The sequence below is a fragment of the Canis lupus genome, chromosome 19 (genome assembly GCF_048164855.1).
Source record: "Canis lupus baileyi chromosome 19, mCanLup2.hap1, whole genome shotgun sequence".
NCBI lineage: Eukaryota > Metazoa > Chordata > Mammalia > Carnivora > Canidae > Canis > Canis lupus.
The window spans coordinates 16,533,641-16,549,134 of NC_132856.1; the positions used below are offsets into that span (position 1 = coordinate 16,533,641).

Consider the following 15,494-nt stretch of genomic DNA (forward strand, 5'->3'; position numbering starts at 1 on the left):
AATCTACAGCTGAATGTGACCTAATTCCCTGGAATTCATAAAATTTTAGAAGATGATCCCAAAGCTATAATTTTGCTCCCCTTAAATTCCGGTGCATAAACACAGCTACGGTTCATTTGCTTTTAATGATACAGATGTGAAAGATACTCTCATAATGCAAAGACCTAATCTGACTGATTAGCTGAAGAGCAGATTTGTATCATACTAAATCTACTACATATGTACAAAAATAAATTACAAAGTAAGCCTTGAAAATAACCTTCAAAGCTTATTATTGTAAGTTATAAGATCTTCAGTAAGTCATAAACAGGCATGATTTCAGTTTCCCCATCTGTACAATGATAGGAATGTCCTAAAATAGCTTCTAAAACCTCTTCTGACTCAAACCAGGAGGACAGTGATATCAACTATTGTCACATTCTATACTGTGAGGAAGCTGTTTTCATTTACTATTGATCAATATAGTATTTTTGTCACATGAGGAAGTATAAGCACATAAACTGATAGAACAGTTTTGTTCTTTATTATTTCTCACTCTTCTAATGGGTCACTCTGAGGGAAAACTGGGAACTTCTATCTTCACAATTTATTGAAATGAACCACATGCCCAAATATACATACACAGTGAAGACTCCCTTCATCCACTATGTCTATTTATTACATAAAACATAACTATGTTCCAAGAGTGACTCTCGGTGTCCTTCCATTAGCAAATTGCTGGCATGTCTTTCCCTAAATGAGAATTATAAATTATACCCCTACTACTTTTTTTCCTCAAGTACATTTTCCTAATATTTAATTTATAAATCATTTCCCAGATGTATTAGTAATAAATGGTTGAAGGCGGCAGACAGGTCTCCAACAAGAAAGTATCATGCTTGCTGTTTACTGGGAGGCCTCATTAAAAAGGCATCAAGAGAAAGCAAAAATAAAAACAACCTTGTGAACCCTTGTAATTGGTCTCAAGGGATATGTAACTCTAAGGATATCAATATAGCAATGGCCTAGTCCAAACTCCTTCTTAGATTGTACAGAAAATATTTATTTGGTGATATACTATTTGAATAAGACAGTTATTTCTAACCAGAATGAAAACAGACAAAAAATTAGTGCTACTTGATTTCGGATATTTTACTCCTAAAACAGTATTTTTTTATAGATTGGCCATTCTAATAATTTTCAACTACCATGCTGCTGAGAAGTGAAATTTTAAGTGAATGTGTCAGAAATGTTTCTTATGTATGTACAAGTGTATTCATATATACATACATTACATATATAATATACACATACATTATTAGTAGTGTGGTAGTCGATAATTTAGATATATCACATATGGATTATCACATATGAAGATTTATCATATACAGTGATTAAACTTTTAATTCACTGTTTTTAAAAATACTTATTCTTGAGGATGCCTGGGTGGCTCAGCCTTTGACATGTGCCTTTGGCTCAGGTCCTGATCCTGGGATGTAGTCCCCCATTGGGCTCCCCGCGGGGAGCCTGCTTCTCCCTCTGCCTATGTCTCTGCCTCTCTCTGTCTTTCATGAATAAATAAAATCTTTAAAAAATAAATACTTGCTCTTTTTAGAATAAGATAACTGCTTGTAGCAATAAGTAAACTTTTGATGGTTGCATTTGCTACTCATCAAACATCAAAATTTGACATTTTGACTGATTTTTAACATATCATACTATTTTTACTTCTCATGATCCAAAGGGGGGGTATCATATCAAATGACAGACGAAGACACAAGTGCAACAGATGTGGCCAAATGAGGCATGAGGCTCAGATTACTAAAATATACACATATGACCAAAATCTCACTCCAGTGTTTTGTGTATTTTTTAACATTTCTGTGTTTTAAGACATTCTTCCATATAGTGAGATACATTTACAGCACTTATGTTCCCAGAGTTAGCAGATCCTGGTTGATCCATAGATCAAGTTGGGTATAAAATGGACTTGCAAAGAAAACACTGAAAGTATGTCAAATATCAGCATGATTCTTTAGAAATATATGCATTTCTCAGAAGCTACCTGGAAACTAATTAATCTCAATATTTATTCCTCTTTGTTTTGAGCTAACATGTTATAAGTAAAAATAACTTCCTTTTTATGGGCCTTCTCTCCAGATGCAAATGTACTTATTACATGATTAATCAAGCCTATCTGTAAGTGCCAGGTTCAAATACTACTAACACATGAACTAAATACTTCAGATGCTTAATTTTTTAGTATCTGCTTTATGCAAAAACAAAACAAAAACCAAAGAACTAATGTGATGTCCTGGAATCCAGAACACTGGATTCAAATTTGTTTTTCTTCATTCTTGGTTCACCTTCTGGTATAAGCATATACAAATTTATGTGCTGATTCACAAATAATACGTGGACTAATAACACTCTAATTAGTAGTTTGAACATTTTAGCTCAAATAGTGGCTATATAAATAGTATATATATAAAGTTCTGAAGCACCTGGGTGGCTAGTACTTGAGCATCTGCCTTTAGCTCAGGTCACAATCCTGGGATCATGTCCTACATCAGGCTCCCCACAGGGAGCCTGCTTCTCCCTCTGACTATGTCTTTGCCTCTCTGTGTCTCTCATGAATAAATAAATAAAATCTTCAAAAAAAAAAAGGTTCTGATCAGTTGACTAAATATAAATTTGTTCTCGTATCTAGGTATTTCTCTAGGGAAAATAATACATGTTAAAACAACAAATATGTAAAATAAAACAGAAAAGTAAAATTTACCTGTTATCTTACTATCAAGAAATCATTAGTCACCATTTTCTTGCAAACACTTCTGGTTTGAATTTATTCACTCACCTACTATTGGACACTTAGGTTATCATTTTGTTACATTTAGTAACATTACAATGAACCCTTTCACATATAATTTCTTGGCAGAATCTTTGTTTATTAAATTAGGTTTAAAAATAAATGAACAAAAATCTGCCAAATGACATATTAACAAAACACTTTCCTGATCATCCAAATCATACAAGCATAGAAAATAATGTTTAGAGCAATAGATACTGAACTTGGACTCAAGTAAAAAGTGACATTGAATAGAAGCAGAAGGACAAATATTATATAACTCTACTTATACGAAATACACAGAATAGGCTGATTCAATAAGATAGAAAATAGATCAGACTTTATCAGGAGCTGGGGGTGGAAAGGAATGGGAAGTTGTTGCTTAATGATTACAGATTTTCCCTATGGAGATGAAGAAAAACTTTTGGAAATAGTGGTGATGGTGGTACAACAATGAGAATATAATTAATGCCACTCAATTGCATACTTAAAAATCATTAAAATGGCAAATGATATGTTATCTATATTTTAAACATTTTTTAAAAGTTCATGATAATACATAATAATTAAAACCTAGTAGTTCAATGAGAATAAAAGCAGTATTATTAGGGTACCTGAATGACTCAGTTAAGCAACCAAATCTTGATTTTGGCTCAGGTCCATGATCTTAGGGTCTTGAGATTGAGCCCCATGTCTGACTCTGCACTCAGCAGAGTCTACTTGACATTCCCTTTCTACCTTTCCCTCTGCCCCTCCCTCTGCTCATTCTCTTTCTCACTCTAACATCTTTTTTAAAATTAGAGAGGGAAACAAACCATGAGAGACTCCTAACTCTGGGAAATAAGCAAAGGGTTGCGTAAGGGGAGGTTGCGGGGTGGGGGGGGGGGATAGGGTAACTGGGTGACAGGCACTAAGGAGGGCACTTGATGGGATGAGCACTGGGTGTTGTATGTTGGCAAACTGAAATTAGATAAGAAATTTAAAAATTAAAAAAATCATTTAAAAATAATATATAATATATGGACTATTATATCAATATTTCTTAGAGGATAGTATATTAAAATAATATATAATAATAACAATATGTCAGATGCTCTGAATAAGTGCTTACCTACTGTACCATATTTAAAACTCACAGTAAACTTATAAGTACTAAAAATAAGGAAACTAAAGCTTAAGAAACAAGTTTTATGTAATCACATAGCATTAATGGCAGAACCAAGATTTATACCACATTTGTATAGCTCTGAAGGCATTGCTTTCAATTATTATGTTATATAAATTATATTTCACATGTAGTGTCTGTAATAGGCTCTGTATTAGGCCTACTATGGAGATATGTCAATTAAAACCTAAGGAAGTTACATGAGTTGCCCATTGTTATTATAAAGCTAGTTAACACAAGAATCAGAATCTACAAAAAATTATTTTAGACTAAAAAATGGCAAAAATAGTACAGAGAATTTCCATGTACTCTTCATCCAGCCTTTCCATGTTAACTACATAAATGTAGTATTTTGATCAAAATAAGAAACAAACTACAAACTTTATTCAGATTTTACCAGTGTTTTCCCTATTATCCTTTTTCTGTTCTATTATACAATATAATAAAAAGTTCTAGTAAACAATTTTGTACATTGTCCCTTGAGTAATTTTGTACATTGGCTGATACCTTCTTACAATTACATTGTGGTTATACGTTTTTCTCAAGAATACAACAGAAGTGTTGTGCCCTTCAGGGTATCATGTCAGGGTACAAAACATCCCATGTCTCATTACTAGCGATGTTAAACATGATCACCTCGTTCAGACAGTATCTCCAAGGTTTTTCCATTATAAATTTGTAACTTCCTCCTTTGTAATAAATAAAGACTGGGGCAGGGGATTGATTTGAGAGTAAGAAAAGTTTGTTCTTTCTCAAATTCCTAGTCACTAGTTTCAGAATTCATCAGGTGGCCTTGCCTACAATTATTACCATGGTTTAATGATGGTGTTCCATCCTCTTTATTACATTGGAATTCCTCCGTAAGAAAGAGCTGTATATTCTCTCCTACCTATTTATTTATCTACCTCAGTTTTGGCTCATGGATATTTCTTTTATTCTATGGGTTAAAATTCACTCTTCTACTCACTTATTGGGTTGCTCTAGTTTTCTAGCTTTGGCCACTGGGAGCTCTTCCATGTTTGTGCCTGTGTCCTTTGACATGATCCCAACCTTTTAAGTACTTCCTTGCTTCTTTGATGACAAAGATACTCCAAGTTCATCTTGTACTTTTCCTTCCACAGCCCTGGAATCAGCCACTTCTCCAAAGATTCCTTACACAATGGTATTTAAATACCGAGATTTAGGCTAGACATGCTCATTGCTACAGGAGTGTTCCTGCTTCAAAGTCCTCTCAGTAAACAAAGCTTGGAAATATATGCATGATAGTGTCAAAAGAGCCAGGCATTTAATCCAGGCATATTTTACTAATCCAATAATCCCCTCACCTATCCTGCATCTGGTTTATAAACTGTGAGGATTCACAAGTTAGGAAAGAATAAAGAAATAATAAGTCAATTATATAAATAATTAAAACAGGAAGATTAAAATAAAGGCCATTCTCTTTTATTAGGCTAAGGACTAGCAGATGTTCTTTACACTGACAGAACTCTAATATGCTTTAAGTTATAAATCTACTATGTCTGAGAAAAACTTCTAAGCTCAGAGTCTTTGTTTCCTTATCTATGCAATGGGGATGATTACCTGCATCCCCTAAAGATATCATGAAAACAATGTAACGTAATAAATGTATAGGTACTTTGTAAACTCTGAAATCCATGATTTTAAGGGCAAATTGCTGTTCAACATGAAAAATACTTAATAGGAAAAATATTTACCAGGATATGACAGGCAAAATTCTAACTATGTCCCTCCAAGATTCCCATTCCCTGATTATTCCATCACACAAGTATCTAGGTACTGCCATGAAGGTACTTTGCAGATGGAATTAAGATTATCAGATGGCTTTAAAATAGGGAAATTATTCTGGATAATTACTGGGCCCAATGTAAAACATGAGTCCTTAAAAGGAAAAGAGGAAAGTGGGAGAGTCCGTCAGATGCATGTGAATAAAAAGATGAGGCCACAGAAATGAGGCAGAAGGGGAGGGCAGAGAGAGATGTGAGAAAAACCTGACCTATTATTTCTGCCTTTGAAAAGGATAATGAGGCAGGGTATATATGTGGATTTTAAGAGCTGAGAATGGCTGCAGGAACAGTCAGCAAGGAAACAGATCCCAGTCCTACAATCACATGAAACTGAATTCTGCCAACAGCTTAAATCATCCTGGAAACAGATTTTCCCTTACAGCTGCAGAAAGGAAGGAAGGAAGAAACTGAGGGAAAGAAGAGAGGAAACAAGCTTGCTGATCCCTTGCTTTCAGCCTTGTAGAATGATAGCAGAGATCCATGCTATGCTCATATTCCTGACCGATGAAAACTGTGAGTTAATACATGGGTACGGTTTTAAGTTACTCTATTTGTGATGATTTGTTAAAGCACCAATTAAAAAAATACATGAGGTTTCTGCAGAAGAAAAATGATTTAAAAAATGAAATATTTCTTCTCATAATCTATGTGAACCATAGCACTAGTGATAGATAATAAGAATCAGAAACATTTGATGTGGAAAAGTGAAGAAATTGAAAGTATGATACAAACAATCTGCACTTACAGGGTCCACTCTTCAATTTCACTGGTCTTTATTTGAGACCTGTATGAGTCACAAACCTACCTACCTACATTTTCTAAAGAGAACATGACATGAGAGCATAAAGAACTCAAGACATGGATTTATAATCTCTCATAAAATGTAACCCAGGTTGTATGTAACCCAGGTAACTACACAAATGACCTTTGGCATTATATCACCTCTGAACTTCAATTTCTACATCTTTAAATAGGAACTATGTTGGTTTAAGTGAGATGACATAAATGGAAGTTTTCGCAAATGAAAAATGTTGGGGCCAGGCGGGAAGGGAAACTCCTCAAGATGGCGGATACGCCAAAATGGCTGAAGTTCCTGTCACCACCTCCACTTGGGATGACAGCTTGAGCAGACCCTTACACCTCTCCTTTGGACTTCCTCAACCGAACCCAATGCCCTTCAAACCCCAGAGGAGGAAGTCACCTTTGACTGGTCGAATTGCAATCCTTCCTTTGCATAGTGAGGGTCACTCTGACTGGTTGGATTGCAATCCTTCCTTTGCATATGAGCCAACCAATAGGAAACCGTTCTGCCTTACAACGTTATGTAAACCCCCTACCACCTTGTCTTGGGGCGACTTCCTCGACTCACTCTCTTTCCCCCGTGAGTCGGGGAACCTCGCCCGAGGGTGCCTGCAATAAAATCTGTTCTTGGACCCTCGCTTGCCTTGGCGGTCTCATTTCCGTCTAGTTACTAAAAAAACTTAACAAAAAATACAAAAACGGTTATCAGGTTTTGGTACATTACTTAGTGATTTTCAGAAACTGACCTAAATAGTTTTGGCGGTCAGATTAGCATAGGCCATTAATATTCTAAGTCTGATTTACAATCTTTCATTCTAATGCTGATCTCTCTACATAGTCTCCTACTTTGATATTATAAATTGAATGCATTAGGAGGTGGTTTGGGGTTTATACAGAGAGTAGGAATGAAGGAACAGAAGGATACAGAATAATACGGTAATCCCAAATTTCCCAATCACTGAAAAGGACACTAAGTAAAGGAAGTTTTTAAAAAATTCCCATGATCCTCCATTGTAGGTTGAAATGTTTCTCCCCTCTGTCAAATTCATATGTTGAAGTTCATTTCCAGTACCTCAAGGTGTGACCTAAAGAGTTAAGATGTGCTCATAATGCAGTAGAATGCTCTAGACTCCTGATCCAATGTGACGTCACGTCTTTTCTAAAAACGGCAATTTGGACATACACACAGGGAATACACGTGTAAAGAGGGAGGTAAAGATGAGGGTGATGCTTCTATACACCAAAGAGCAAAAAACAATGATAGCAAACTACCAGAAGCCAAGAGAAAGGCCTAGAGCAGACTATCTTTCACATCTCTCAGAAGGACCCAACCCGGCACCTTGATCTGGGATGTCTGGCATTCAGATCTGTGAGATAATAAAGTACTGTTGTTTATACCACCCTTTTGGTGTTATTTTGTTACAGTAGCCCAAACAACCTAATGCCCTCCTCCATTCAAAAAAGAAGATCACAAGGAACTACTATGATTTCCATTATCCTGCAGAGGGTATGAACTTTCAAATACTTTGGATTTAAAAAACAGTGGGAATTGTTATTGCTGTATTTTACAAGAAAATCATGGACATAAGATAGCTTGAAAGGTTTGCTTAAAATAAAAAAGATGGAGGTGGAAAACCTTGAACATGAAACTTTTCAAAGTTTGAATCCACATTTCCCTTTGCTATGCTATTCAATTTCCACTTGGTTAAATTCCTCATATTTATCCCCAGACTCAGATGGAAGAATCTATCAAATACAAATGGTAAGGGAGCTCAGCTCTTAGACTGTATGTTTGGGACATGATAAAATTCCATGAAATTCAACTGCAAGGGGACCAGGGAGCAGAACCCAGAAGGTAGCGTCCAGCTGTCCTGGCGAGGCAGCTTCCACAAGTCCATTGTCTTGATCAGTTTATCAAAGCAAAACTGCTTGAGCTGTTCAAGTATAAGTCCAGCACCAGCATATGTCAGAGACCTCATCTTTGTCCAATTCTGTTTTATTAGATTACAGTCCAGCAGATGTTCTATGCCCCTTGAGGAGCTCTAACATATTTTAAATTCCCAGCCTAGCTCCTTTGAGAAATACTCAAAATCCAGGTACTGTTTTGCCAGCGAACAAAACTGCTTCTGTAGGATTAAAATATTCAGTCTCTTGGGCTTTTGGTTAAAGTTTACCTGGCGATGCACTGTGGTGAACAAACAGCCACAGTTGTATATTGAAAGTTTTAACCTCTACAGAGTTTGTAGCTTATCTGAAGAGCAAACTATTATTAACTGTAGAAATAATGGATTTATAATCCCTGAAGAAAATATCAAAGTAGGTAGGTGAGTAAGGATGAAACATTCTTTCTTTTCCTTATTTGTTTCCCACTTCTTGAATTATTAGGATTGTCTCCATCCCTCATCCCACTTGAAAAAACTACAAAAACCAAAATAACAGAGACCTATTATTAGAGGAAAAAAAAGTTGTAAATAGTGAAGTAATTTACACATAAAAAGCATATGCAAATTAAATCTGTCTTTTGTTATCTTAACTTCTGGGGTGATACTCAAAATAGCTACTATAACATTATCCACAAATATGTTAGAGATTTCTGAACATCAGCAAGGAACCGTTTATCAATCCAACTCAGGGGAAGTATGTTGCACTAAAAAGGACATTAAACAAGAAGTTAGAAGACCTGATTTCTGTATCTGTCTCCCCAGCTACCAGGCTGTATGATGTCACTTCAAGATGCCCATTGGTAACAACTCCCCATCTGTGTAATGAACTACATGATCCGTAGGTCTATTTTTCATCTAAAATCCATGAGATCCAAATGTAACAGGATCTCCAAAGTCTAATAAAAAGCAAATCTTAATTTTGATTTTGTAGAATATGGAGAATAAACTAACTCCAAATACAAGCTGATTAAAGTGGTACTAGCCAAATAATTTCATCTCAAAGCTTGGTATATAAACTTTAAAGGTGGAATGTGGAACAAAAATTAAAACTAATGATTACTTATCATGTGCTATGTTCTATGCTAGTTTCTTGATATACTCACATCTACATGTAAGAATCCTACAAGAGAACTTTAATAATGATCCCCCAAATGGGGTTAATTTTAAGCTGAGGGAGGAAGAGAAGAGAGGGGAATATATCTTCACTTAGAAATGCAAAGTTGGCGAGTAAGGCAGTGTTTCTATTACATACATCTTAATTCAAATGATATCAAAGTAGTCACTGGAAAACATGTAATAAAAGCCATTATGAAGTTAGTTTCTTTGCTTCCAGGCACAAAATGCCATCAAATATTTAATTTTTGAAATTATAATAGGCATGACTTTTTACCATCACATATACACAGCCATATAGAAAACATTAATATTTTATTATTATTTTGGAAATATCATGTTCTTACAGATGTAGATGTAGATATCTATTTGACTCACTGAACTATCATTCAGAAGTTGAACAACATTACTTATTACCTGGTTATCTACAGACACACAAATATACATCAGGTGGCAAGGAGGGGTCCAGCAATAAACATGGGAGTCTAAAACCTTGTAATGAAGTCCAAGGGAAAACAAGGATACCATGAAAAAATGGAGAAAAATTCAAAATAATATAGAAACAAGTTTCTCGTTTGGTTACCACAGAAATATTGAGAGTAAGAAAAAATACTTCATGGTGTAATTAACAATAAAGTTCTATAAAAAAGTTATGGCTTGAAAAAAGAGAAGGTCCTGCTTTACTGAAGGCAGAGAATCAGGAAATCCTCGCAGGACTAATTTTTAAATTGTGGAAATTAATTAAATAAATATTTCCTGGGAAAACCTAACCCCATAATTAGTCTCAGTTTGTCTGCCTACATTAAATTATATTATCTGAAGCATGCTGTTACATTTCTCCTTAATATATTTCACAACTAATGAAATCACTCACATTTATTGATTCTATTTGAAGAAAAATGGGAGGCTACTCTTTACAAGTGGATTTCTACCACAGCATGATTATGTGGTGAGTTGGTAATGTCAGAAACCATTTGATTTTTACTCTTCATTAAAAATAAATATACATTTAAATAAGATTCATGGTTGCCCTACTTGGAATCCATATAATTGACCAAATCCCTTACTAACCCAAACTAGAATTAATTGCAGTGATTTTTAGAAAAGTATATACCATGCTGATGGAACTTTAGGTAAAGGCAGTAATAAATTTATTGAGCATTTGCTACACGCAAACCAAGCACTAAGTATTTTACATGCATTATTTCCTTCAATTTTCTCAATAATCAAATTAGGTAAGTAGTATTAAAATCTTCATTTACAAATAGGGAAAGACAAAGTCTAAGAGAACTTAGGGAACTAGTAACTGCTAGAAAGTAGCAATCACTTATTTTCAAAATCAGCTTTATCTCACAACAGGCTGAAATTACAAATGGATCCTAAGATATCTCTTCTTTTTTAAAAAAATCATCTACTACAGAAGAACTGTCTTGAAACTGTGGTCACAAAAGTTACAATGGCTCAATGGTTATAAGGCTCAAGCCTTATACAAATAAAACAAGACTTAAAGAAGGCATCACACAAGGTATAGCAAGTGAGCAAGCTTAAAATGCTTATCATGGCTTAATAGGGCCAGATATATGAAATCTAGAGACCAACCCTATAGACTAACCCAGCGCAAGGGCAAATAAGAACAGAAAGTGATCCCAGAAAAACTGACACAAATAAGGGGCAGGAACAGCAGGGACTCCAACCAAAAGGATACTTTTTTCTTCCCTAGTTCAATAGCTCTTTAATAGAATAATGTCTGGGTTGGCCAAAGGATGCTCTGTGCATACTGCTTTTCTCCAAAAGGCTGTCCTGCTCCTAAGTTGTTAGAGACTTTAAACTTACCATTTTTCATTGGATAACTGAAAACTTAAGATTCACCTAAAAAACTGACCCATGAAAAAGCCTGACCCCTATATTCTATAGTTTCATTGAAAATCCAAATATATAATCAAACTACTGGTAAAACTGAAGGTAGGGGGTCAGATTTGGTTAACAAAGTTAAAAGGAGCATGAGCCAGCCTATCACGTGTGATCAAATCCAGACCCAATTTTATTTCTAAGAGTTTCAGGTCACTCTTGAGTTCTAGAAATATGCTGCCCAAGAAACATGGTACAAAACCTGTATCTTGGAAATACATTAGTTATGAAGAAAGTTTTGTTTTATTATTGAACCAAAGCAAACTTTATATACCACAATCTTATATATTATAGACAACATATTACCATAAAACTATTTCTATACAGTTTCCACCCTTTCCTGACAATATAAAGGGTCAACTTCTCATACTGAAGATAAAGTCAGGAAAAAAATCAATTTTTTAATGATAGTTGATGGCCAGTAGCATAAATTAGTCTAAAATAGTAGCTTATTGGGGCAGCTCAGTGGTTGGCTCAGCAGCTTTTTTTTTTTAACATTTTATTTATGTATTCATAGAGACAGAGAGAGAAAGAGAGAGAGAGAGAGAGAGAGAGAGAGAGACAGACAGACAGACAAAGACACAGGCAGAGGGAGAAGCAGACTCTATGCAGGGAGCCCAATGTGGGACTCAATCCCAAATCTCCAGGATCAGGCCCTGGACTGAGGCGGTGCTAAATCACTGAGCCACCTGGGCTGCCCAGGCTCAGCAGTTTAGCACCGCCTTCAGCCAGGGCCTGATCCTGGACTCCAGGGATCTAGTCCTGTTGGGCACTCTGCATGGAGCCTGCTTCTCCCTCTGCCTGTCTCTGCCTCCCTCTCTTTCTCTGTCTCTCATGAATAAATAAAATCTTAAAAAAAAAAAAAAAAGTAGCCTATTAAACAATGAAGCAATTCATGTAATTGTCATTCTGATGCATTTCCGCTCCTAATTTTACATACATAAAATAATTTATTTAAAATAGAAAATGAAAAAAAAAAAATAAAATAAAATAAAATAAAACAAAATAAAATCAAATAAAATAGAAAATGAATTACTTCACCCTGAAGGAGAAACATCATTTTGTTTTTGTTATTTTAATCTACCATACAATTGTGTGGTATGGCCTCTTCAGGAAACTCTTTAGATACATATGGTATCATTCAAGCACATTTAATTATAAGAGTTCTCATGATTTATGATGCACTGTCATTTACCTTTGAAGTGCTATGGGTGATAGCATGGCCTCTCTGGCCTAAAAAGAAAACCATCTCTATTTTTAATACTTGAATGTCAAAATAGGATTCAAGCAAATTTTTAACTTGTCAATTTGTTAAAACTGCTACAGAGAAGCAACAGAGCATAATCAAGGTATTTTTACCTCCCAGGTAATTTTCACATTTAGTCATTTTTACAGAATGAATTTACTATCTATTTTCCTATACCAAATGCAACCCTACAGAATAGAATTATTTTTTTAAAGTAGTCTATTTCAATTTAAGTCAAACAGATCACTGAAGAGAAGACAAAGTAATAAAGCTACTGAAATTTCTATTAATAGTAAGTTTGCAGAGATTTAGCAAATAATTATTTCTAAAATAATCTCTTGAATGGCTAAGCTAGTGAAGCATAATACATTTATTTTAGCATAGCTAACCACAACATATATTTCTACTATATTAGAATTATATTGTAAACCACCAATTCAAAATCATTAGATCAGAGCTTTAGTGTAATTTTCTTCTTTAAATTGCAATGTTGAGCAGTATGGCATTTGTAATATTAGTTAAGTGTTGTCTAAATTTTATAGAGGCAGATATGTGTGTATATGTGTGTGTGTGTATCACACTTCTAAAATATTTAGAAATTGCTAAAAAAAAAACAACAAAGTCCTACACATGGATGAGACTAATCTTGTGTTTGCAAAAAAGAACAGAATTTAAGGTCCTATATTTTTCTGCAGAAGGTTTTAAAATAAATGGCATTATATATTAAAGACAGAACCAATGAAGACTGGAAGTCTTCATCAAGTATTAAAGCTAAGTATCTCAGCAAAAAACAAAAAGGACCATATATTCTTAGTTCTTGTTTCTTTGAAGAGCTGTAATTTGTATATGAAAAATAACATACTTACTATATCAGATGTCTGCTTTCAACAAACACTGAACTTATATTTAGCATAACTTCAATCCTTGGTGCATTATTTATTTCCTCCTTAACAGCAGCAAAGATGCAAGATGTTCCAAAGCTTTACATTCAGACAGTTTTCTTCAACCACAGTCTTTTACATGTCCTGTTATTTGCTTCAGCATCTAGGAAACAACTCCAACCTTCAGAACAATCAAAACCCTTGAAGTAATCCACATCTGCTTCCTTATACTGAATTTCAAATCTACTAACCAAAAAAAAAAAAAAAAAAGAAAAGAGAAAAGAAACCTTCTTTACTTGGTATTTTATTTCAGAAAGTTCCGTGGGTTGAATATTCCAAATCCCTTTAACATACCACAGAGCAATAAATGGTAAGAATTATATTACTTAAGCTCCTTAGATTCTAACTGATAAGGTGTGCCTTTTACATTTATATTGAATTCTGAGGATCTGATGCCATACCAGTCTGATAATTAATAATTCATGGAGCCAAATTACAGCCTTAGAAGGAAACAGCCACTTTGACTAGTTCTTTCATAATTCTCTGATTTATGTATGACAGCACAGAAGAGTTCTAGGAGAGGTTAATAAAAAAAAAAAAAAATCCCAGACATAACACTTGAAGTTTTAAAATTAGTACTGCCTTTGCACAAGCTGGGTTTGTCATGGCATCATGGGAGTTTCTCTCTCGTTGAGCACAGTTCATACAAAGGGATAACATTATCATTTTGAATGAGCATCTGGCTAGTGAGGATGACCAGGGAAAAAAGTACAGGATGCAGAAGTTTGGGGGAGTAGGTAGCAAACTCAATTTGAGGGGCACTTTGGACAACAAAGAGGGAGGATTTCACCTCACTGTTTCTAAAAAGTGGCCTTTAACAGGATTTCTGAGAAAATATTTCAATTTACATCTACCCTGTATCTCAGTACTCTTCATACATGGTAACAGATCAGTTTGGGCCAGTCGCTGTACATGTGCTGTGTGTGGCAATATGTTTATGTGTTCATTCGCACATGAGTACTTAGACATATACAATAACTCACACAGACCAATTTCTTCTATGAGTAAGTTACCCATGATCTGTAAGGTTTAATCATTTTGAAGGCCATTTTTACTGAGGAAGAATTTACTTACCAAACTGCACAGATCTGAAACCTAGATTTCAGTCCACTATCCTATCAAGGACATTCACAGAATATTTTCATGATGCCAAAAAAATCCCTTGTATTCCTTAGTCAACATCCTCAAAGGAAGTGATTCCTTACATTGTGGATTATGTTGCTTATTCCAATGTTCTACTTCAGTGGAATCACACACAATGCATTTTTTTTTTTGTTTGGCTTTTTTCACTTAACATGTTTTGAGATTCATTCATGTTGCTGCTTTTTTTGTTTTTGAATGGTATTCCACTCTGTGAACATGCCATTATTTACTTACCTATTCTATTGAGAGACAACCTAGGCTGTTGCCAGTTTTTTGTGATTATAAATCAAGCTGCTATAAACTGAGTAATACAAAGCCCTAGGTGGACATGTTTTTATTTTTCTTGGATAAATTCCCTTGTATGTAAACACAATTATTAGGTCATAGGGTAGGATTCATTTTAACTTTTAATGAAACTGTAGAACTATTTTCCAAAGTAACAGTAACATTTCAGATTCCCACCTATAATACAAGAGATTTATCCTTGCTCCATATCCTTGCCAATACTTGTTGCTGTCAATCTCCTTCATTTTGACTATTTAATGGGTATCTGATGGTATGTCATAGTTTTAACTTTCATTTCTCTTATAACATGATGTTGA

The 15,494-nt window shown here is 34.8% G+C and overlaps 1 protein-coding gene and 1 long non-coding RNA gene across 16 annotated transcripts in view; one reads left to right on the top strand and one right to left on the bottom strand.

The window, feature by feature from the left end:
• The window catches only part of CNTN4 (contactin 4), a 917,305-nt gene that overhangs the window by 607,889 nt on the left and 293,922 nt on the right, over positions 1-15,494 (bottom strand). The window contains exon 1 of one of the 13 annotated variants that reach the window (XM_072785325.1): positions 13,675-13,694. The exons of the other annotated variants lie outside the window; for them this stretch is intronic. The gene's annotated coding sequence lies outside the window, so the exon portion shown is untranslated. Of the gene's footprint in view, positions 1-13,674; positions 13,695-15,494 lie in introns of those variants that run through there. 13 annotated transcript variants of the gene reach the window in all.
• Positions 5,800-15,494, top strand: part of LOC140609945 (uncharacterized) — a 31,815-nt gene continuing 22,120 nt past the window's right edge. For all 3 annotated transcript variants that reach the window (XR_012011717.1, XR_012011718.1, XR_012011716.1), the window contains exon 1: positions 5,800-6,310. This is a non-coding gene — a long non-coding RNA (uncharacterized lncRNA). The remainder of the gene's footprint in view (positions 6,311-15,494) is intronic.